Below are 23,882 nucleotides of genomic sequence, written 5' to 3' on the forward strand. Positions count from 1 at the left end.
TGTCAGAAATATTTCAAATTTAAAACACATTGTAGCAGCAAGCAGAATTAGTGTAGTTGTGACATCCTAAAGATAAAAATGAGTTTAAAGCATAGAGAAAAGAAATATCTTTCTTTGGCTTAGAAAGAGTGCCTACCATTTTCCAGCCAGCCTGTATTTCACATTTAAAAGAGAATTTAAAAATCCAAAAGCTCTTTTTTTTTTTTTTTTTTCCCTCAGCTTTATCAATTCATCTAATAACAGCTGTTATCTTTTCCTATTATCTAGTCTCATTAACGTACCACCACAGTCTGAAGGATTTGTTTAGACACTAGCATTTGCAGGGTTAGAGTAGGAAGACTACTACTGACTAGCCTGACTTGTACAAGTACAGTGGAGGACCCAAACTGTCAGCAAGGTGTGCAAGGGAGTATAGGTACAGGTCTGGTTAGATCCTACCATTTGCTTCAATACAGAGAAGAACCTGGAATTCAAACAACCCCTGACACAAGCAGAAAGAGAAAAGATTAGTCCCGGGAGGTACCTCAGAAGTATTGTGTATGCTCACTTGTAAAAAATGCTTCTACATTAACTTCTCCTATATTACTTACGCCTATTAAAAAAATCTCACCGTTACTTGTAGCCCACACTATGAGGTGCTGAGTTCCTTGAATGCTCTCTGAATGTAATGAGAATCAAAAATGTTTTCCATTCTGCAAGAAAAGGCCTGGAGTTCAAGACAATCTACTGATTGTTTCTGCCTAGAAGCTGCCTCTTTTCTCCTACTACAATGTGCAATGTGCACGGCTCAGACAACACTAGACACAACATGACTCCAGGCCAGCTGGCCACATTTTTGTGCATATCCACTGCAGGAGTCAAACTCGTTCTGTGGCAGAAGCCAAAAAGATATTTTCAGTTAGAGTCCATGAATCAGGACTACAAAGTGAAGCATAATTTGAAATTTATGGGGCATAAACTCCTACACTTGGCATTGCCTGGAACCAGCACTTGATGGATTCCATGGCTTCTGCTGTCATCTTGGAAAATGCTTTTACCACGTTTTAAATTTTATTCTTTAAAGGGTCTTCCTAATGCCATTTTGCTGAAAAGATATTTTACTTTAATGATTTTACTTGTGAAAAATCCAAATAGGCTATCTTTACCAACACAGTCTTGTGAGTTACTACTGCTACATACCCCTGGATTACCTGTAGACATATCTGGCTAATTTTTAAGACTGAAATAATATAGAAATGTTATTCTCAAGAAGCCGTGTGTGAAAAAAAAAAGAAATGTATAGAAATATTTGAAAACTTTTTATTCTGTGCAAATTGAAAAGATATTTTGGAAGATATTATACCTCCCTTTAGGAGCTTTAAAATTATACAATGTGTTCTTATGCTGAATCCTGGTGGAGTTCATTTTCATTTCTCACATTTAGCCTTCTGCTGAATTTGACTTAGCCATACATATAAAATCATGTATTCTTACAAGATTTATACAGAAGTCTTCTAAGATCATTTGCTGATTAGCTGCTATATATGCAGCTCCTAAAGATGTTTATCATGTGGTGCTTTGCAGACAATATAGATTCCACAGTTGTGTTTCTAGTCTAGGATGGTCCTGAATGTTGATACAGGTGTGAGAAAGGTTTCATAAAGTGTTATGTCTTCCTGTCTTGAATTGTATTATTTTTAGTTTGTCAAAAATGTCAACATCCTTTTAAGAGACACTGCTGCAAAAGATTTACAGATGTGATTCCCATGCTGCAAACTGCTGTCATATATCCTGAGTATGAAGATAAATTCCTTTAATTTGTTTAAAGCATATGAGACATTCTCATCATTAAGTTCCATTTGCTCCTGTATTAAGGAACATTTTTTAAAAATAACAATGCCAAACAGGAGGAGCTGATAGTTTTAGAGAGTATGTCTGTAATTTAAGTCACCATAGCTATGACATGTTATATATATGTGGGCTATTGCAACATAGAGCTGTATGATGCATTCCTGAATTAAAAGAGAAAACATGGACAATAGGGAAATAGCAGGGACTATTGAATGACAATGAACATCTGTATTCATTATGAATACTTTTCAGACAAGTGAACAGATAACATTTGTAGTATAAACAGCAGTAAGCATATAAATTGTCATCCTGGTTATTTATACGAAGAACACAACAAAAGGTATACCTACAACATCACTTGACTGTTTTGGCACAAGCTATCACTCTTTTACCTCACTGGTGTATATGATAAGCATTACAAATCTAGGGAGTGTGATACCTCTCAAGAATCCAGACTATTTTCCAAACACAGGCGAACAGAGATTCTGTGCTACTACCCTGTTCCAGGAAAAGTGGGGTGGGAGTCCTCAAGAACAGTATTTTTAAGACATCTTTGTTCAATTAAAAATGTGTATTAATAATAATTTCAGAATATGCTCTTTTCCAAAGGGCAATTATTATTTTTATTTTTTTTGGTAATATTTGTTGGCTTATGTTTATGAAACAACTGTTTATGGAACTTTAAAACCACTTACAGGGGTATATCACAAACTAAACATCTTAGTAGGTTACAGACTAAGACCTTGCTACACAGGGTGTGCAGTTCAGCCCAGTTTCATTAGCTTCAGTAGGATGGAGTGTTTACAGCAGTTCCCCAGAATTAAGAATTCTTCCTTAAGATATAAATGGATTCAATATAATATGAACTAAGCCAATACTACTGACACAGTAAGGAGCTGTCAGACTGAGCGAAGAAGCAGAACATACTATCTGCATGCTTTTAATTAAGATCCTGCATGCCACTTTCTCAACTAGCAAGTTTTCTACCAAACCTTAGCATTTTTCAAAATCCAGCAGGAAAGAAATGTTCAGTAATATTTTGCATTTCAGGCAGTAAGTTTTGCCTTGACTTGCTACTCACAATGCAATCTATAGTAAAGTTCATATTTCCAGATACAAAGCATTGTTCTTTTATTAAGCAAGTCTTTTGTCAAATAACCTACAGCCCTTTAATTAATAAACCACAGTGAGAACATAGCATCATTTTGAATTCTACCAGTATGAAAGTCTTTGGCACAAAATTAAAGAAGTTAGGTAGGTTTTTTTGGTTTTGTTTCTTTGTCTGTTTGTGAAATATTATATATTCAAAAGGACAACAGAGCTTTGAAATAAAAGTTTCAAGCCCAATAATTGCATTATTTTTACCTGAAATTAAACCACTTATACCATCACAATAACAGGTGTGTAAAACTGTCATTAAAATCTGTCTTTCAGAGGAGTGCATAGAGTTATGTAGGTCTAACAAAGGCAGCCCAACCTTTCTTTTAAAAGGCTCTGATGTTTCAGAGAGGTTGGTTTGTCCAGATCATCAAGCTTTTTTGTCTTTAACACCATGTAAGGAGAATATTTTTTTAATTAGATGGCACATTCCATATGATGTTGATGTGTAAATAAACATTCATCTTACATATATTTATGTCTCCAGAAGGCTCAAGACTTCTCTTCCTCCCTTTCCAAATGTGTCTGTCACAGGGCAGTCCTGCATCTCCTTGCTTTCCTGTTCCTTCCTTCTTTATTATAAAAGGTATCTTAAAAGAGGAACAGAAATAAAAATTGAGAATTATAAACACTAAAAAATCCCATACATACAAGATCAAAAACAGACCACCTACTTCACCAATTAACCCTATAGCAGTTGTTCCTAAAATAGCCTAGAGTGAGTATTCAGAGTTAAAGGACTTGGTCTCTTGTTCCTGCTTTCTTCTGTACACAAGTAAATCTTCACAATTCTTGCTTTTGTTGACACTCAACATGCAGATTTTCTTGTCAGTGGAATACAACAAATCCCAGGTTGTAACATCTTAATGGGGAAAAATCATAGATTTTATAACAGAAAAGCATTTCCTTGCTTGCCTTGTGATTTCTTCTTTGAAGGCCAGTCTTCAAAGAGTCACTTGACAAAAACCAAGTAAAGTAGTCTAGTAATCTAGTAATATTTTTTTTTTCAAATTTCCTGATCTCTTGCAATTCTTGCAGGTAGTATTATAACCTTGGAAAAGTTTGATAACTCAAAAGGCAGAATGTGGTGGAGAGCATGTATCCATCTTCTGGGAAACATGGAAGATCCATCTTACATACTGGATCCTAGATTTATGTAGACTTATTATATTTCAAACACAACACTCAGAAACATACTTTCAATGTGGCTTAAAGAGAAATACATGGTAAATGAAAGCATTTTCATGAGTTTACATGTGCGGTGGGTTGACCTGGTCTGGCTTCCAGACACCCACCCAGCTGCTCATTCACTGCCCCTCCTCAACAGGACAGAGGAAAAAAATAAGATGTTAGAAGAGTTCATGGGTCAAGATAAGGACAGAAAGATCCTTTACCAATTACCCTCAAGGATAATAAAGACTCAACTTGAGGATAACTAATTTATTGACAGTTAAAATATATGAATAGTGAAAAACACAAATTAAAACACTTTCTCTCTACCCACCCCTTTTTTTTCCAGGCTCCACCTCACTCCCTTCATTCTTGACTTCACTACCCATCCCATCACCCTAATCAGCACAGGGAGATGGGGAGTGGGGGTTGTGGTCTTTTCTGCCAGTCCTTCATCCTCACAGATTTCTCCTTCCCCAATGTGGGTCCTCTCCATGGTCTGCAGTTCCTTCATGAAATATCCACCTGCACTAGCATGGGATCCTCCATGGGCTGCAGTGTGGATAAGTCCTCCACAGTGTTCCCCTCCATGGGCTGCAGGGAAATACCTTCTCCACCATGGCCTCTTCCATGGGCTGCAAGACAATCTCTGTTCCTGCACCTGTAGCATCTTATGCCATTCTATCTGCTCTGACCTCAGTATTTGCAGGGCTGTTTCTCACACTATTTTTCCTCACTTCGCACTGCCGTGCAGCATTTTGAACCTTTCTCAAATATGTTTCTCTGAGGAGCTGCCATTTTGGCTGCTGGGCCCAGCCATGCCCTGCAGTGGGGCCATTGGAGCCGGCTGTGTCCGACATGGGGCAGCCCTGGCCTCTCCTCACAGAGGAGCCCAACAGCACCTGGGCATGGACATCCAACACAACACGTTACATTCAAAACTCACAGTTTTGAGAATTAGTAATCTCCTCTGCTGCCAACATGAATAGCTTCCTTTTCTCTTCTAGAGAACACAACATTATTTATTTTTTTTTTTCAGATGGCAATATGATGAAAATAATTAGAGACTTAAAGAACAGAAATAACGAAAGATGATACCATGCTTCAGATCATGATGACAGACAGGATAATAAAGGAAATTAATGAGAAAAATATTAATGAGAAAAGCTGATGTATATTATCTCGAAATTATAAGAAAATGAAGTGGTTATATGTTCTAAACATTCATCAACCAGAGTCAACACCATTAGAGTGAAATATGAAAGAGCAAAGTGTATTTCTGGCATAATGGAAACCAGCAGAAAGCAGATAGGGCCTAACACCAAACTCTGTCATATGGAGTTTAAGTAGATCTTCTCCTATTAACACATGTACTAGCAGAGCCAGAACAACACATAGGAGTCATAAATGAAACATCCTACAGGTGGGCCCATACAAGCATAACTACACTGACCTCTGGACTTGAGGTTCTTAAAGATCAGATATGTTTTCTCTAATACATCACCTATGAAAAGCACGAGAACTTCCTATATTTCCATGCTAAATATATACCATAATAAATAAATAAATAAATAAAGTTGGGATTTATTGCAAGGAAAAGAACATTTGTAATGCCCATGAAAGCAGGGCACAAGTGGTAGAAAGAACTGATAATCTGCCACTGAACACAAAACTGCATTTAGTGTTCCATGGATTTTAACGCAAAAAGCTGTGCAGTAATGGACATTGCAAACTCACTTCTGTAGCTCTCCATCACAGTCACAACAGCCTAATCCTCAGCCTTTTCTTCAGCACTCTGTAGACATTAGTAGACATTAATAGGAACTTTGTATGAATAAACTCAGCAGGCGTGGGACCATATTAATAGTGATATGAATTGCCAGAGGAAACCTCTGCAAATATCATTGCTGTTACAGTTGAACAAATGCATCGTGAATAATAGGACAGATAAAGCATCTTTCTGTTCAAGAAATGTTGAAGAGCAGCTTACAGTTTGCTCGACTGTGTTTGTTATTCAGGGGCACCCAGTGGATAATTAGATCAACAAGTTTTGCTCTGAAGGTTGTTCACAAGCAAGCAGTTCATACCAACATCTGCAATTTGAACAGTTTCAATTAGATTTCATTGCTTATGTGGGTCACATATTATTGGATCTGACTCCTGCCAGTATGAGTATTGCTCTTAGAATCCAGCATATGACATGAAGATTTACTTATAAATTCAAAACATATATTGATCAAATATTCTCCAGCATTTTGCACTTCAAAGCTAACATTTTTGTGAACATTCCTGCCTTCACAAAATACTAGAAAGAATAATCCCAAAGCACCAGTAACACAAATCTCTTTTTTTTTTTTTTCCCCACTTCGAAATTTCAACATGTATTTATGGACTAAATGTGAGCTATTTGTTGAGATCAAATTCTCTCTCTTTTTTTTTTTTTTTTTTTTTTTTTTCCCAATAAAACAAAGCATAAAAATAATTTGAAGATACCTGAGCAACAATGTATTTTCACTGCATTCATTATCTGCATACTGTAGACACAGTTAAACCCTGAAGCACACTCATGTAATGCTTTGACAATTAAAATGATATATTTTTACCTCCTACACATTTTTTTGAAGCTGTCAGATGCCGTTTTCTTCAAGACTATATGTTGTAGTATACCTTCTGCTTAGCATTATCTGGAAAATTCCTGAAAGCAGGGAAATGTGTATTTTCTAAGGTAACATAATTTTCAAATATATTTTAATATTTGAAGTTAAAGTCTGCAGACCTTGATGTTAGTCAAATCTTATGTTTGCGCTGGAGCAAATCAGAAATACAGCTGAAGCCCAAGAAATGAACTAGACTTAATATTATTACTGGTAAAAGATAAGGAAAAATCCCTAACCTATTAGGTAATGTCAAGTATAGGTGCAATTCTTCCCACTCTTCCTTTTCCACAACTGTAGTAGTAGTAGAGGTAGTATTTAGGTTAAGAGCTATTAAGAAAGAAAAATAATAAATTCATCATTCTCCTAGGTACCAATGAATGAAATGTTAGCCTCTCCATAAAACAAAAGAGAAAAAATACACAAAAAGTAGATTTTACCACACTGCCAGATTATTTTCCAGAAAATTTATGGAAATGTGTTTCAACTAATCACACACCAGTGGCAAGATCCTCACTGAAATGAGAACAGTTGGCAACATCAAAGAGAAGATGAAAATGGTGTTAACACAACTGTGGTATAATTTCTGCTGTTGCATACACTCACACCATCTGCCCAAGAAGAATAAACACACAAACAGCAAATCTAAACCTGAAAAACAGGAAGTTACTTTAGTCAATGAATGTACAAACTGCTGTAACTTTTATCTTCCTTAACTCAAAAAAATATCCTCAGAGGGACTAGGAACAAGAGTTTTATATCGCTGAACTTTCTGTTCCTCCTCTTCAGCATACAAAAAAAAAAAAAAAAAAAAAAAAAAAAAAAGACTTAGCTCTCTAATATATCCCCAAGATCTCAAATTAATTTCTCCTTAAAAGAGCAGCAGGAAAAAAAAAATAATAAAAAAAAGAGTCAAGTAAAGTTATGATACTGAAAAGGTCTACTTTATTGTTGAACCTATTTCTCAATAAACCCAAACTTGTGCAAGTTTTTTGTGCAGAATGAAAGGTGGATAAGGTGGGTGACAGAGACCATTTTCTTTTCCATAAAGTAACTTGAGATCTCAGAATCAAAGAAATAATACATTTTAAATTAAACATTTCTTTTTAACTCTAGCAGAGACCCTTTGAATGCTTCCTATTCTGGATTTCATTTTGCTTGCATCTACTAGGTCAAAGACATAGAACAAAGCCATTCACATTTTGTTTTCCAAGCCTGGAGTGAAGGAGCCTCTCATTAAGTCTTACCCTGGGAGGGGGCAGCAATAGGGCAGAGCAGGTCTGTCTGGAATTTTTTTCAACAACTAATATGACACCCATATAGGCCACCTAACCAACCTAGTTCTTTCAGAAGAATCATCTATACCTAAATAATTTCTCACATCTGTTTAGCCTCTCCTTTAAAATCTTGTCTAACTTCTAAGCCCCTTATCTAAGCCATACTTAAAAATCACTAATTCCAAAACTGCCTTTGGCAAACTTTCTCAGAGCTTATCTATTCTGACTGCTAAAATATATATATATATATCCTCAATGTTTAATCTAAATTTTCTCATGCTGGAACTTACCCAGTCACCAGTGGTCACGGAGGACACTTTAGTCCTCTCCACTTTACCTATTTTTTATTTTACCTTCTCCATTCTGCAAGATGGATCTCCTTTCAGACTCTGTTATTTGTGCTAAAATACATCTCCAACAAAGTCAAAGGGAGAATTTTGGCTTCCAGTCCCATCAGGAAAAGAAATACAAGCCTCAAGAAGAGCTGTTTTGACATCTTTTAAGTTTTAGCACTTTTCACCTGGTAAATTGTTAGTCTTGCATCCTAGCTGGCTGCTTCCCTCCTTTTGAAAGGCATTTGACAATTTTAGAAAATAATTTGTTTTATTTCTTCATAAATGAAGGACTTTTTATTATTATTATTCTCTGGTGAATTCATTTTGTACTAACTGCATTTTAATTAGCAACTCTCTGCTTCAAAACATATGTTCCTTCAGATTGTTGACATTAAGAGACCACAATATCGAGTTTGTCATATCACAATCTGTAGCCATGAGAAAAAAAGGAAAAAAAAATAAAAAAAAGAAATAAAAAAGCTATTGTATCATTGTATCACTTGTGGAGGATAATACACTCTAAAAATAGCCAAGATGAAAAGACTTGTCAAGAAAATTATATTAACTATGATACACAGGAAAGAGTATCTCAATCATAAATAGAATTTGAAACAGTATTACCGTTACCTTCTTCCAACAAGAAGGTTAATCTTTAAAATATCTCTTATCTCATCAAAAGGTTCCTAAGGCTGTGACCTATCCAGGTGACAGTTTAATCTAGAATGACTGCATTTAAGTTTAAGTAAAACATTTTACTTGCCAATACAACGGTCTAAGTCAGTGAATTATGAAGGGGAGCAACTTCCCGGAGAATGAACAGCAATTCCCTGAATTGCATTAACTCCACTGCTTGTATTTGTGCGAGTACAATTCTCATTACAGAATTCAGGGCTAAATTCAGAACATAGCTCATTTTCTAGCACAAAGGGCCCAGACTTCAAGTTCCACATCACTCTTCTTCATATGGCATTCTCTCAGCCAGAAGGTGGGCAGTGTTTTTAGAGCTTGTGCAGCATTGTCACTGGAGGACACTGCGTTTTTGCTGCCGCACTATTAATGACATTCAGATTAAAGCCAGCAGATAGGAGCAGGAAACAGCTGTTGCTGTTACTGGAGGCTTTGGGGATTGGAAGTAGGGTAGACTTGGCAACAAGTTATGTTTCATGGACCCAATGTTGCGGTTAGTATTAAACCCCATGCAGTTGCCTTTTGGCCCTTACTAGCAACTGTTCTGAATTAATTAAGCTGTTATCTTGAAAAATTTTCAAAGCTGAATTTCAGAAAATGACTCCTGGCATTTTAAGTTAATTTCTTTCTTTTTCTCTTGTATTTCTCTACAGCTGGTTCATGTTATCTTTGATCTATCTTTCTCACCTACATGCTTCATTTAATTTTTGGCTGGTGAAGGAAGATGACTGCAACCCTTTTAACACAACATAATAAAAATAGTAATCAAATTAGTCCACATTAACAGATTGTTGACCAGAAACAATGCTGTCACTTGGTACTACCTGGGAGCTTTTCGGATATTCCTGAATGGATGCGACAGATCAAGCTTTCCACTTGATAGGACCTGAGGCCAGCACACGAATAAAGCCAAACAAGAGTCAGCAAAGCATTGCACTGATCCAAAGGCAAATATACACAGAACCAGCCTGGTTCTGGGAGTTAGGAGCTACAGCACCTTGAAGGAGGTGTCTATCAGAGCCCAAAGCTCCTGGCTACCACTTTGCAAAGAGTTCTGGCCTCAGGAAACACTGCCTTACACAGTGTGGTTGTTTTAAACCAATGGCTAGCTAAGCTTCACTACACTGTTCTCTCACTGGCTCTGGTCTGACATGGGGCAGCTTCTGGGCTTTGTTCAAAAAGGACACCCCTGCAGCCCCCGTGGCACATAGACCCATTACAAGAATGGAAGGGACTTTTGTATGTCACCTGGTCCTTCAGGACCACCCTGCAGGGCCACTCAGAACACGTTGCCTGGGACCATGTCCATACAGCTTTTGAAGAAACCAAGGAGGGGACTCCACCACATCCCTGGGCAACCTGTGCCAAGTGCTCAGCCACCTGCATGCAGCACAGAAATGCTTCCTGATGTTTAGAGGGAACCTCCTGTGTTCCAGTTTGTGCCTATTGGTTCTTGTCCTGTCCCTGGGCACCACTGAAAAGAGCTGGGATCTGTCCTTTCTGCACTCTCCTTTTGGGTATTTATACACGTTGATGAGAACCCCCTGAGCCTTCCCTCCTCCAGGCTGAACATCCACAGCTCTCAGCCTTTCCTCATAGGAAGGTGCTCCAGTCCTTTGCCATTTTTTGCAGATCTTAATTGGACTCTCTCCAGTATGTCCACGTCTCTCTTGTACTGGGGGGCCCAGAACCAGACACAGCACTCCAGGTGAGACCTCACCAGTAGGTGAATAGGGGGGGAGAGAGCACCTCCCTCAACCTGCTGGCAACATTTTGCCTAATGCAACCAACAATAGCATTACCTTTCTCAGTGGCAAGGGCACTCAACAGCCCATAAAATATATTTCCCTTAGAAATGAGTAGTAATAAATCTCCCAAGACTGGTTCGGAAAATATCCTGGTCATGTGATGACCAAACAGCATTTTGGACCAGCTGTTATGGTCAATCAGGGTTAAAGGCAAGAGACAGTCTCCTTTTCCACCTAACTTCAGGGGAAACTGCTGATATAAAGCCAGTCTCTGACATATAATCAGGTTCAGCCACCACTCCTTGAAGAGCAACATATTTCCATTTCCAAAGCAGTGCCTGTCCAAATTTGCAAATACATAGCTGCACATCTGAGGCTTCTTATTGTTTACTTCAGTGGCAGGACTCTTTAGGGAGAGGCTAAGAGAATGCTATCCTGTCATGTCTGCATATACTATTTCTATGACTTTACCTTAGAAAGCCATCATTTGTAACTTTTCCCATGGCCATTTTACTGTCATGTTAGTTTACAAACTCCCTATCTTGCATACAAGGTAATGTTATGAATAATTTATATTTAATAAATAATGGTAGAGTTCATTTGACCTTTTCTAGGGAAATTAAAAAGTTATAGAGCTTTTATTAAAACTTCTGAAACTTTTATTTTTTCTACATTAATATAAGTTTTCAAAAAATCTAGAGAATAACAGGACCCTAAAAGAAAAGCATCCGTTAATTTGGCAGGAAAAAAAAAAATTATTCTAGTTAGTGTAAATAAACAGCTACTAGAATACAACAAAATATATAATTTGTCTCAAGATAGTGATTGCACTCCATATAATTTTCCGCAGCAGACATTCGTTATGTGAAAATGTTTTGTTAATATTTCATTTTGGCTTGCAGGGTAATTTTTCCTCACTCTTTCATTTCGCAATTTAACGTTTTAATTTAATCTCGACTTTAACATTAGAAAAAATATGAAACAAATTTGCATTAATAGAGCAAAAACAGTAGAAATAATCATGTTTTGTACAAAGTAATTGAAGAAGCATATGACTTAAGGAAAATGAACCAGTTAAAAATTCTGTTTGACAAGTAATGAGCTAGATTTCTCATACTGCATTTACATTTTAGGGTATGCAATCAAAAGTAAATAAAAACTTGCTAGAGAAATTAATGATCCTTGCACAAGGACAATATATTTGAAAGATATTGCACAGAAAATAACATTAAATTGCTCTTTCCTCTTTAGTAGAAAATTGTTGCCCTGCTTTGGTTATTAAGAAAACAAGAAAAAAATCCCAGTTCCCCCTGTTTTGAGGAATAATGCTACTCTACTCTTCATGTACTATGCTAGTTGTCGTAGAAATGTAGCAAATGTGAAATGTAGCTAATAAAATGAGGACAAAAGTGGATGGCCCATTGTTTCAGAAATGCTTCAAATTGTAAACTGTGTTACAGGCTTTACAAGTCTTCAGAGGACTATTTCTTCGGTGTACCATCTGAAGGACCCAAGTATAGAGGACAGAAGTAGCTGTTCAGGCAGGCTGAAGAGAACAGGTTCAGGTAAGCAAGAAAGAAAGGGAGAATGAACCAGCCTTACTGAGAACAAAACTAATGAACCATGGTTTCCTGCAGATGTTTTGAGTATCCCTTTACATTTCTTGCAGTAACAAACCCGAATCTTAAATCTACATAATCTTTGCAATATCACTTCCACTGCAGTACCAGAAGCCTTTTTGTTTCTCCTGTTTACCAGCTCACTCCAGTGCCTTGTACTGCCGTCTGGGTAGGAAGGACTCACCTACTTCACGTGGCTCCAGACCATTAACATGGCAATCAGACAGCTCAATCTGAGGGTCAGCAATGACTGGCTAGCTAACAGGCAAAGCAAAGAAGGTCACTCACTGCAACTGCTCTTTCAATGCTCGATTAACTATAGCTCTCTCCTGTCCAGCTGGTGATTTTTGTAAGATGTAAAATTTGATTAAGAGACCCCCACACCCTTGTAACTAAAGCTGGCCAATTGACAAAATTATTTGCACAGTACTGGTAATCAGGAATGTTCCAAGCTAAAACAGCTTGAAGTTTCATTTCAATTTGCAGATGCATTTCAAAATCTTAGGGGAGCATATACTTGGAAGTCCCAATGATAATGCTAGGAACTAACTAGGCAAGGCTGTAGTGACTGCTGTGCCACCAAGGAAGCTGTGGCTGAGACAGCCAGCTCTAAGAAGGAAAATTCAGTCCCTCACCTTACATTTTTACTAACACACTATTTCATTCCACAGCAGAGTTATCTAAAACTACTCCTATGCGAAGCACTCATTATACCGACACTATTTCTGTAGTTACACTCAGCTCTGCCACTATAGACATGAAGTGCGTATTCCCTGGTACACTGTGCAAGTGTTTAGTATTTAGAAACCTAAAATAAATAAAAACAAAACAACGGGAAAAAAAATGCCACTGTGAAACCAGAAAACTTATGCTTTACCATCTTTAATATTAACAGTAATCATTTATACTACACTAATCGTTTTTATAGTAATATAATAACTCTGGTACATTTTGCTTTTACGGAGGGTTCTGTATATGTATCTTCTACTGACATAAATAAGACTGAAGTCATATATTGCAGTTGGTGTTGTTTAATACATCAGATAAAGGCGTGACATATTGCAAGTGCTGTTACTGTCTTTTTTTTTATTAAAGTTGAACCTCCACTCCTGCTCAATTTGCTTCAGCATGTCCTGTGGAATTACCATTCTTCAGAAGAAGAGATGTGACATCTGATATTGCAGAAAGGATTCGGATGACTGCAGACAGGATGTCTTGCCTCAACAAACCAGCACACAACCTTCACTCATTTTCTGTCAGAGAAGAGTACCAAATATTGATGTGTGTGTCTTGGCTTATCAAAAGCACTACTTTTTTAAGCAGCAGACAGAAAGGGGAGGGGGAGGTACAAATCTCTGTTGAATCCTTCACGCCCTACCCCTTCTGTCCTGGTGGGCTGTATTAGGTCTGGCTGGGGTGGAGTTCATTTTCTTCATAGCAGCCTGTATAATGATGTATTTTGGTTGTGAGACTAAAACGATGTTGGTAACACACCAGTATTTTGGCCATGGCTGAGCAGTGCTTGTAATGTGCCAAGGCTTTTTCTTTTTCACACTCTGTCCCCCATCATCAAGTAGACTCAGCATAGACAAGAAACTGGGAGGGGACAGAGCCAGGACTGCTGACCTGAACTAGCCAAAGGGATGTCCCATACCATATGATGCTGTGCCCAGCAGCAGTAGCTCCAGGAAAGGAGAGGGAGCCATTCATGACTGTGGCAGTTGTGTTCCCAAGTAACTGTTGGGCGTGCTGAGGCCCTGCTTTCCAGGAAGCAGGAATTAGTGAATAAATGTCTTATTTTGTTTTGCTTGCGTGTGCAGCTTTTGCTTGTTAGTCTTTTTTATTAAACAGTCTTTATCTTGGTCCACAAGTCTTCTCACCTTCCTGCTGTTTTCTCCCCAGACTGTGGGAGAAGGGTGTGAGAAGGCAGCAGCTGGGTAGGTGCTTGGTTGCTGGCCAGGGTCTACCTGACCCATAAGCCTTCTGATTTTCACCTAAGCCACAGCAACTCCAACACTGGGCTTCAGTTCAAATCTGGGTTTATTTCTATCAGTAACATAATGCAGCAATAACTGCTGGTATATACGCTCAGCAAGACACTTGCAGGTGTGTCACAGAGCCAACATTTATATGACTAATTTCTTACTAATCCTAGCAAGAGTGAGTGTAATACCCTCATGAGTTAACTTCTGTTGAATCGTTTCTTTAATGCATACAATGCAAATATGCTCTGCAGCAGCGGCAGCAATATAAACCTGCTTATTTCACATATTTCTTCACAAACACCCACACTAAACAATGCAATAAAAAACCTTCTTTGCCATTAACTTTTGTTGTCAAGTTCAGCTTTTTCACAGTGTTCTGTAGCACTGGAGAATATTTATTCATTTATCTTACATACACATGCAACAGGTTGTCTACATCTCACTTTCAGTGTGCCAATGTAGTAGAGCAGGATGCAGTGCATTGCCATTTTACTGCATTTAAGGTTTTTTGTTTTTTGTTTTTTTTACTTCCTCATAACAATGGCGTATGGCATCAAGTCAGCACATTGCAGTAGGTAACTGATAAGCAGTAGCAATTGTTTAGTTTCAGGATATAACTGTTTTACTGAAGAAGACAATTTTAAGTGGATGACTAACACCTTAGTGCTTTGTGGTTTATATACTTCTGGAGGGAAGTGAAACATCTTATCTCCTTTATACTTGTTGTTCTAAGCATGATTTTCAAAATGACAAAGAAAAGCTTCAATAAGTCAGCAAATATGACCTATTATCTTTTAAACAATTATTTTAAGGAAAAATTTTGGGGGTTATCTTCTAGCTTTTCAACAACTGAGATTGTTGGTATATTCCTGAATCACACAACTGCATAAATAAGGAACATTTAGTGGCATATGCATCATTTCACAGATTACAATCTAAACTTTTTTCTTTTCTTTTTTTTTTTTCTTTTTTTTTTTCTTTTGAGCCAGATGCTTTCTTAGTAATAAAAGAATTCATATCACCCAGGTTAACAAAAGCATAGTGGCATCAAAACTTTGCCTTTCTGCAGAATGCCTAGTTAAACTTTCCATTTTATCCCCACCTAAGATTTTCTAAAATTAGTCAGACTACCTTAAAGGGACCTGGCCTCATGTTTTTCCAAGAATGGTACCCACAAAAAGTGACAGAACTTGAACAATGAATGTTATTCTGACTCACACAGACAGAATGTAAACTACCTGTTAGATTATAGCAGATGGGATTAAAAATAGGAAAATGTTTCTCAACACAATGTCAAAGTAAGGAAGAAACTCTTCTGTCCCTTAAAAGGAAATAAAATAAAATTGGAATGTGTTTGTTGCTGCACATATTAAATATGAGAAATGCAGATTTCTTTGTATTTTGTTTTGTGTTTTAACTGAATTCAATGATGTCACTGTGGGTTAGATATGCTCAGGTCACCCCTGTCAGATGGGGCTGATTGAGGATTTAGACATAAAGACAACTAAATTGTGAATTTTTAAAGTCTGTGGACAGATACAGATGCCAAGCTGCTCTGCTCAGCTAAGATGAGAGTTCCCCTTATCCATGATCAGCAAACAGGTTTAAGCGACAAGTCATAGTTTGTATAAGGCATATGAATAGTCAAGAAGGATAATATTTGTGAAGATATGAAGATGCTTTGTAAATCTGTTATTTATGGGCCCAACTATGAATGTAGATCTTATCTTTAGACACTACGGTTGAAATATTTTGGCTTTGATGTTTCCAAGCAATTCAGAAACTCCACTCCCATTATACATATCATATTAATTTGACTTAAAAGTCACTATGAACAGTTACTTATTGTCACTATCTGGAAAAGATATCTTTTCTACTTACTTATTGTTGTATGGAAAATAGAGATAAAGTGTGTCGTTTTCTCTCTCTCTCTTTTTTTTTCCCCCCATAAACATCTAAAAAGTAACACAGCCATATTTCTTTGAAGAATCAAGCCAGTAAACTAGAGAAAAAGAGTTCAGCCCTTATTTAGGAAGAAGGTAACTGCCAGTACTGCAAGTTTCCTTGCTGTCAGATAGACTTACAGTGATTTATATTTTTCCTTTCACTTCCCAAGCACTGTCATTTTCTAATATTGTATCACTACACCAACATTGTTTAATTTAATAGTTTGCAAGATGAAAGATTCTCCCAATAGCCTTTGTTACCATGACCAGGAAAAGAAGTACTTCTCTACTTCATGGCTGTTCTTTGGGATGGGATGTGTTAAAGCTACGTGTGCATCTGTGCATGTGTTGTGCTATTTCAGTCATCTCAAGCGAAGAGGTTTAGCATAGCTGAACAGGAGCAGACCCTAAAAAATAAAAATACACTGCGACACTGACACCTGTTGGCAAGAAGTATACCGAACTATAAAAGCATTTTAACAACTACATTTTCAGGAGACCTGAGAGCTCAGCCTAAATTAACACATCCCCATCTCCATGTGTAAGTCACCTGGATATGAAGAACCAAGCATGAGACAAAATCTGAAGGCTTGATCTTTAATCTATGTGGGATGGGAGATCCGTATCTGCCAAGATCTATATGCAGCTGTGAGGTCTAAGAACAGTTAAAAAACATCAATACAAAACCAATGCAAATTTTATGTCTAGAGGCTGTTTCTGAGTTCCCAACATCAGCACATTAACTATAGTAAAGGATATATCCAGCAAAGCACTGAAAGAAGTATTGTAATTTTGTCACAAAGGTTTTTCCATTTACATCACTCTACGTGTAAGTAAGATGGATCCTGGAGAGGAAATACAGATCTTCAAATCAACAGCAAATTAAACAAAAGCTGTTTCAGAATAAACTAGCAATGTGATAACTTTCATTGCTTCCTTCCTACAGCAAAAGAGAGATGAGTTTGACTAGAATAATAAAATACTGTCACTGCACTATGGCATTTCCCCTATTGGAGAAGTGATCTCAGCTTTCTTTTATATGAGGAATTACTAAATGAGGAGGTAAGACTCCAAAGAAATATGAACAAAGAAGCAACTGGATCTGCTTGCCTTTCCGCAAGCTTCCCTACAACAAGCTTCCCTATTTCCTTACTGGCTATCCTCGTAAGAACCAACTACTGCTATCTGCTATAATTACCCTCCAGAGCAAAAATCCATGATTTGAGAACTGAAACTTTCCAAGTTCAGAACCCAATGACAATGCCAAGCAGTGCATTTAGCAAAGTGAAGTGCTGTATTAGTAACAGCCACCTAAACTCTTGCTGACCTAAGAAGCAATGTTACACTTATGTGCCCTGTTTTCTACTGCATGACTCCACTTCTGAAAAGAAGCAAGATCAGCAACAAATTGAACACTAAATTGAACTGGCAGCAAATCCTGTAGTCATTCAAAGTCACAGAATAGTCTTGTCTTCACTTGTCTGGTGATTGGTAGCCTCCTTTTCAACAGTTCAATAATTAATTCAGCCTTCAGCACATTTAAAAGCAATTCCTTTTCCAAGGTAAATGAGAGTTCAAAAAACCCTCCAGTTCTTATGAGCTGTAGTGCTCTCCCTGAGACCTGTTCACCCTCCTTCCCTTGCAGGCATGCTCTCTTGACCACAGAGCCTCATCATGTCTCATCAAAGGAACACTGAATCTTGTATGTGCAGTATGCACTATTATAATACCAGCTTTTACAGAAATAGAAACTGGGGATAGGATCAGCCTAGATAAATGACTGTGTGGAAAGCAAGTTGGATTGGGATGACATGATCAGTCAAACGAAGCTGTGTCCAGGATAAGTCCCAACCTGATAACCCTAAAAGACCATCTACCTCTGCTACGTGATGATTTACACGAGACATTGTCTGTGCCAGTCATTTGTACCTGCAATGCAAAGTACAAAATGGATAACATTCACTTGAATATAAGACAATCAAGACTTCAAATAGGATTTTCTTTGTTGTGATTCAATCTATTACACAGTTTCACATCTGTGAATGATACCAGAAAATGAAAACAGTTAACTTTGTTAGAGAAATTGTGAGAGATGACATAACTATTTTTACTTTCTTTATAGCAAATACATTCTATTTAATAAGAATCCAGTCTGGTCTGCATCACGAAGGAATGTGGCCTTCCTATACCCAGTCACACGGATGTTAAACCAGTTACCCTCACCTTGCCCAGTAAAGAAAAAACAGCATATACTGGGTTTACTCCATGTCACATCATATGGAAAAGAGCAGCATAAAATGTCAGGAGGTAAAGAGGACTCCACAGCCCTGTCACACCCTCCAGATTTTAAACTGCTGCAAGGATTGCATCAGGCCCGGCACTGCCAGCGTCAGAGGAAGGGTTTGTCCCGCTCAGCTCTGTGCTGGTGCAGCCTCACTTTGAGTCCCATGTGCAGTTTTGAGCAACACTGTATAAGAAGGACAGAGAAAAGAATGTCCCACGGAAGGCTACCAAGATGGTGAAGGGCCTAGAGGGCAAGATGTATGAGGAACAGCTGAGGTCCCTGGGTTTGCTCAGCCCAGAACAGAGCAGGCTGAGGGGAGGCCTCATGGCGGCCTGCAGCTCCGTCACGAGGGGAGCGGAGGGGCAGGCGCTGAGCTCTGCTCTCTGGGGACAGCGACAGGACCCGAGGGAACGGCATGGAGCTGGGACAGGGGAGGGTCAGGCTGGGGGTTAGGGAAAGGTTCTGCACCCAGAGGGTGGTCGGGCACTGGGACAGGCTCCCCAGGGCAGTGGGCACAGTACCGAACCTGACAGAGTACAATAAGCATTTGGACAGTGCTGTCAGGTCTGTTTTTTGGGTGGTCCTGTTTGGAGCCAGGAGCTGGACTCCATGATCTTTGTTGGTCCCTTCCAACTCAGGATATTCTGTGATAAAGCAACTGTAATGACAAGTCAGAGAAGTTTCCAAGAGTATACTTTGCTGCCCAGAACCTCCACGGTGTCACACACACACAGTCCCAACCTGTTTACACCAACATCCTATTTATGCCATTAGTCCATGCAAGATTATGAGAGCAGGGCCCTTTACATCAGTTTCAACCACATGTATGACAACAGAATTGTCCCCTGGGTCTTAGGTAGCACTTAATGCTACAAAAGGGCTGCAGCAGGAGCCAGGAAAAGTCGCATTGCATTTGTTTCAAATTTGCCCCTTTCTGAGAGGTTAACTTTCTTTCTGACACTGAACAACAAAAGGTTAACAGCAACCTACACTCCCTCCAAATTGGTCTGTAGCAACTCTTTACAGAGACCTTAGAATCTGCACTAGATGCTTCTGCCTAAGGAACCGTTCCTTCATCCATTTTATTCACAGCAGAATAAATGTTTCAAACGCAACTGGAAAAAGAGAGAAGGAGGAAAAAAAAAAAAAAGAAAAGAAAAGAAACACCCAATTTCTAATACCTCCTATGAAGATTACCTGTGGAGTGTTAGCTTGCTGAGAAAACACACTCAAATACCCTAGCAATGTTAGCAGATATTTAAGCTCATCAGTGCAGGGACCATATATTACTACATGTTTGTGAAACATCTACAATTTCAATTTGACTACAAATCTAATCAGTGAATCTGGAGATTAAAGCTGTGAACATATTAAGTACCAACAAAACTTCTGCAATTCATTCACAGCCTGCCAACTCCCTCCACTATAATACAATGTTAGTCTTTTTCATAACAGTTCTTACCACAATTTTTGGCTGCAGCATTTTGTGGGCTTTTTGTTTTGTTTTGTGTTTTTTTTGTTTTGTTTTGTTCTGTTTTTTTTTTTTTTTTTTTTTTTTTAATAAAGGAATGACGCAAGTACTGTATTAAGGGCATAATGCATAGTTCATGCTGAACTGAAGTAATTGATTTGAGAGTGACAAAATAATTATATATATACCCTGGGTATTTAGCTATTTTTATGTATTATAAATACTAGCTTTGCTGCATGAGGAAGAATACAATGTTCTCAAAGATTAATAATATTGCATGAGTCTATACACAAGAATGCTACATTCTTAAAAATTTATCCTTCAGAAAATTTAAGTTGCCTGCCAACAATCACTAAAATTGTGTTGTTGAACATTTGTTGGAGTTTTTAAACTAAGTTTAAACTTTTTCATTTATTTATATATATATATGTTTTGATCTTTGAGGTCCCTTCCAACCCAAGCCATTTTATGATTCTTTTGGTCAGATGACCACTGTTCTTCACAGACTCTGTGCAACTGATCACTCCAGCCTTTAATTTGGAGTCATTATTTCAAAATATAATGTTAAACAATACCTATTGTTGTTTTTGTTGTTGCTATAGAGCTGCTTATAGCTGATTTAGTGATGAAACAAGTTGAAAGTATGTAGGTGTTGCTCAGGAATAAGACATCCATTTTGCACTTACACTTTCTGTATCATGCAGTATTAAAAATTAATTTGATGCAAGCACCACTTCCTTCACACTCGTGGATACTGTAGAAATTGGTACAATGGATTTCGAGCAAAAGCAGGAAAAAACACATTGAAAAGTGATACCTTGAGATTTATGAGATCAGGTTTACAATCTGAAGAGAAAGATAGAACATACACCATTAAACCCACTAAGGTCTTGGCAGCAGATACATTGTAAAAGCTATTTAAAGATTTGACTGGTTTCTCATTTTATGAAATCAGGCCTGGTATGAGCATAATAGTATCCTATAAGCATTTCTTCTTTTTCAGAAAATCAAATGAAGCACAAAAATATTTTGTATATGCTTTTAGCTAAGTAATCTTTCCAGAGCTCTGAATATAGCTGTCAGTGCTATTACCTCAATTACCTCACTTAAAATAGATCAGTATTATTTTGGCATGATCACCCTAAAACACTGGAGTGAAGTTTCAGGGATGTCCCCAGAATAGATAACACAAAAAGTATATGAATATAATATATACTATCTGTGTACAAATCTAAGCTTCACTTACTATTATATTCATTTTAAAGAATGGAAAGGACTAAATACAAATAAAAACAGGTAGAGCACAGCCTCTTCTTTATGGCATAAATAATACAATAAACCGACTCCAACAGTCTGTAGCCAGCTTATGATCTTTTATATGAGACATACTATTCATAGGAGGACCAATCCTTTGCATTAGACTTTAAATAATGTATCATGAGACTTGGGAGAGAATCAGGCGGACTGAGGTGAGGGTAAGATTCCCTGAGTCCAGGTTTGCTGGTGGATGATGGCTCATGGATCAATTTGTTTACGAACATACCTATTGTTCAGTGGGAGCAGTAGAAATTTCAGCAGCTTCTTTGATGCCCTTACAGTTACCCTTGTCTTCCCTGCTGCACAGTAGCCAGAAAGCTGGATGAAGGTAAGATTCCCCTTGATAGTGCATGTTTCTTTTTCTCTCTATTGTAATTGTCATTCCCTTGACATGGCATACACTGCTGCTGTTAAAAACCCTCTTCTAGTTTTAAGCTAAATACATGCTAAATTAAGTAACAGCAGTATATAAATCTTTATGGCACAGACTAAATACCCTGTGAATTCATTTCTTAGGCACATCTTGAGAAGTTCGTCCTTCACTTTGAGTTTCTGAATCTGTATGCATAGTTTGGCACAGTTTAAAGTCAGGTGATATAGCACGGACTGCCCTAAAATAGCCTTTGTCCTATTAAAAAAGCATAGCAATACCTCCTGTTGTGGGACAAAACACCCTCATCCAGAACATTTTCAAGAACCTGATGTGAGATGCTGCTATCCCTGAGCTCCCACAAGCTGCAGCAGGTATGTTGGCCAAGAGCCACAACTTTTCAGTGAAGCACTACACCACCAAGCTGCTAATTAGTGGGATCTTGCATCTGTAACGGACACTGCCTACTGGCACTCTTTTAAAGGTGGATTGAGCTCAGAAGCTGAAGCTGAGCAGAGGCTGAAAAATTCAGTTTCCCATATAGAAATATCCATGTCTCCATGATTCACAGCATGTTCTGTTTTGGTTTGGTCTGTTTTACTTCATTATGCTTTATTAGTCCCATTAAGGCTAGATTTACCAGAAGGAAGAAACCTTTTCCCTCCACTTCCAGTCATCACATTCCCTATCCCCTCCTGCTATTCTTATACAGCACTCTGCAGTGCCACCCCATGGCTGCTCTGCATCTCCTCCACAGGACCACTGTACTATCATTAAATATTCAGAATACTTGTGGCAACGAGATTTACCCACCAAAACAAGAACAATTTGGATTACCTGATTTGGGATTTTGACCAGGCATGTCACTAGTCATTGGCACCTTATCTTCTCTGGCAAGACTGCAGTCATTTCCCTTGGCTGCAGACCTTGCTGCTGTTAGCTGGGTCAACGTTGTTGCCAAATAGGATTACTACAACACATTATATATGTGGCTAGTTTTGAAGACCACCTGGAAGCTACTACTAGAGCAGTATGTGGCTGCCCGTGAGATGAACAGCATCAGCTGTGAGGTACACAGTACATCAACACCACACGTTTCAGCTATTGGCACGTGGCTGCAGCAGGACTGACAGTGCTCAGTGAAGTCCTGCATGAGATGGCTGGCCTCAGCCAGCCTCTTTCTGCCTTACTGGTAACGTTTTAGAGCAACTGAACTGTTCAAGCTAAGGATCTCAGAGACGAGGTTCACTGCATTTCTCAACATGACAAGTTTTTCACTTGTCTAGGAGAGCCCACAGCTGTTGATCAAGTGATCAGCACAGTGGACTACACATCAATTTTTCTCAGACCTCTGCTGTAACAAATGAATTTGAAGCATTTTATACAGAGTGACTGTGATCCATTTATACAGCTTCACACAGGCTGCTGGAGCAGTGTATATGCCCCTAGCAGCAGCAGCAGTAATAACTTCATTGTTATGTATTTTAAAAACACACAACATTTATAGATCAGAGCACAATCCATTATCGTAAAGAATGATGAAAAACAAAAAAAAAAAAAAAAAAAAACAAACAAACAAACAAACAAAAAAACTAAGTAGCAAGCAAGAAAATACAGCTTGCTCTGCTTTTCCTTCTACCAGAAATCAAATAGTTGGGCTTCTTTGCCTGCTCCTCATATGTCCCCACCATAGCTCACACACTATTTTTCTGACAACCCCATCCTTCATCTCACTGATGGATTTATATTCTGCGTCACTCAATTGAGTACTTAGACAGTCAGAATCTGATCTCATTACATGTGTGTCAGCAGAACTAACTCCAGAAAAGTCAATGGAACCAAGCTACATTTACAGACTTGGAGCCAAAATTTTAATTCACCACTCAACATCTGTCATAACTTCAAATTTAAACTCTCCGTGGACATGACCTACATTCCTAAACCTTACAGATGGTATTTTAATATTTCTATAATAAGAAAAATCTCATGTGCCAGAGAAGTGTACTCAGTTCTTCTCATCTAAGCTATCTG

The sequence above is a fragment of the Anas acuta genome, chromosome 1 (genome assembly GCF_963932015.1).
Source record: "Anas acuta chromosome 1, bAnaAcu1.1, whole genome shotgun sequence".
NCBI classification, from domain to species: domain Eukaryota; kingdom Metazoa; phylum Chordata; class Aves; order Anseriformes; family Anatidae; genus Anas; species Anas acuta.